The following is a 2,046-nucleotide window of genomic DNA, read 5'->3' as shown; positions in this document are numbered from 1 at the left end:
CTACTACTACTACTACTACTACTACTACTACTACTACTACTACTACTACTACTACTACTACTACTACTACTACTACTGCTGCTACTGCGGTTGTTGTTGTTGTTGCTGCTGTTGTTGTTGTTGTTGTTGCTACTGCTGCTACTGCTGCGTTGCTGCTGCTGCTACTACTGCTGCTGCTACTACTACTGCTACTGCTGCGTTGCTGCTACTGCTGCTACTGCTGCGTTGCTGCTGCTGCGTTGCTGCTGCTGCTGCTGCTGCTGCTACTACTGCTGCTGCTACTACTACTGCTGATACTGTTACTGCTGCCGCGCCGCCAACACCACCACTACCGCCACCAGTGCTGCCGCCTATCTGCTGCTGCTGTTGTTGTTGTTGCTTCTGCTGCTGCTGGTGTTGTTGCTGCTGTTGCTGCTGCTGCTGCTGCTTCTGCTGGTGCTGTTACTACTACTACTGCTTCTGCTGCTACTGCTGCTGCTGCTACTACTGTAGTGGCCCTAGGGGTAACCGACTACGGTACAACAGGCGTTATATAGTTAACGCGTGTCCTAGTTGTTTGGATTCAGTGTTCGCTCCTGCCGGTATATTAGGCAGGACGGTGATGCCCGTAGCAAATAACAGGTAGTACCAGTTGAACAGAACACAGTTAGATTCGGTTAACTGTACGGTTATAGTTTTATTGCTTCCTACTAGTTTACAAATAATTCCCCTGCATTCGTATATGCAGCGGATCCTATACTATATCTATCTCGTCTAATATTACAGCATTAACGCGTCGCCGGCTTCGTCTTCTTCTCTCACGCTCGTCCTCGCTTCGCGTAGACCTAGGCAGCCTCCACGGGTGTCTCCCTCGTAGTCGCTCCTGGCTCTAATTCTGAAATCCCGTTCTTCTCTTTCTCCGTTTTATTCCCCTCTCCCGTTGTTCTCCGGTTTTCACCTACCTGAAAACCTGGCCTTCTACTCCCTCCGTTATCTCTCTCTCTATAGACCTAAACGGCTTTCTCCCTCTTTCTCTTCTTCTTCTGCTTCCTCTTCTCCTTCTTCTTTTTCTTCTTCCTTAACCTAACCTGAAAAGTAACGCTTCTTCCTCTTTCTCTTCTTCTTCTTCCTACCTAGCCTGAAAAATAACGCTAACGCTGCTCGGTTCGGTGCGCCTTATATACCTAGCTGGCACGCAGATTTCGTTCGCTGGTGCAATCGCTTTCACCCTTCTAACGCAACCCGTGGCTGGTACGATGATTGCATCATCTTATGCAACGTAATTGTTTCTAAGTAACTATTCCTCTCCTCAACAACTTAGACTATCCATTCTATTCAAATCTCCTCATATATTATGTTGACCACTAGTACATAACCGCGTTGATTATTATATTCTATTTATCGCGTTATCGCTTTTCGCGTAAACACTCCTTGTTTTCCCCGACCATAGCAGTAGCAGTGATGGCATGATCCAAGATGGCTGCGCCCATAGACATGCGCGCTTTCTATGTGCTGGCTATATCTTATCCTCTCTTTAGTCAATATATGGCTATTCCATCTATACTGTGAGTTCAATCTATCTATCCTGATCTAGTCTACTGATCCTGTGAGTTACACATCCCCGAAATCTCCACACTACTAACCACTAAAGAACCACTGAGGGCGCAAAAAACTCTGGCTGTGACCACCCTGAGTGCCATTCGGCTAAAAAAGGCTAACTACCTGGCTGTACCCAAGCTAGGTCACACACACCATGGCTAGCTATAGCCCTGGACGTTTATTCCTTAGGGACTGTCCAGTATAGAAGTAGAAGTAGAAGTACTACTAGCTACTTCTGCTGCTGTTGCTACTGCTGCTGCTGCTACTACTGCTTTTGCTACTACTACTTACGACTACTACTGCTACTGCTGCTGTTGCTACTGCTACTGCTACTGCTGCTGCTGCTACTACTGTTGCTGCTATACTGCTGATGCTGCCATTGCTACTGCTGCTGCTGCTGCTACTATATATAATACTACTACTACTACTACTACTACTACTACTACTACTACTACTACTACTACTACT

The 2,046-nt window shown here is 46.7% G+C and overlaps 1 protein-coding gene across 2 annotated transcripts in view; it reads left to right on the top strand.

Annotated features, from left to right (window-relative positions):
- The first annotated feature begins 1,446 nt into the window (after positions 1-1,446).
- Positions 1,447-2,046, top strand: part of LOC106821661 (integrin beta pat-3-like) — a 21,415-nt gene continuing 20,815 nt past the window's right edge. Inside the window, exon 1 of one of the 2 annotated variants that reach the window (XR_001395760.1) lies at positions 1,447-1,544. The gene's annotated coding sequence lies outside the window, so the exon portion shown is untranslated. The other variant, XR_001395761.1, reaches the window with a different exon arrangement.

This window comes from Priapulus caudatus, unplaced genomic scaffold (genome assembly GCF_000485595.1).
Source record: "Priapulus caudatus unplaced genomic scaffold, Priapulus_caudatus-5.0.1 Scaffold81, whole genome shotgun sequence".
Taxonomy (NCBI): domain Eukaryota; kingdom Metazoa; phylum Priapulida; class Priapulimorpha; order Priapulimorphida; family Priapulidae; genus Priapulus; species Priapulus caudatus.
This window is presented reverse-complemented; position numbering and strand designations above follow the sequence as displayed.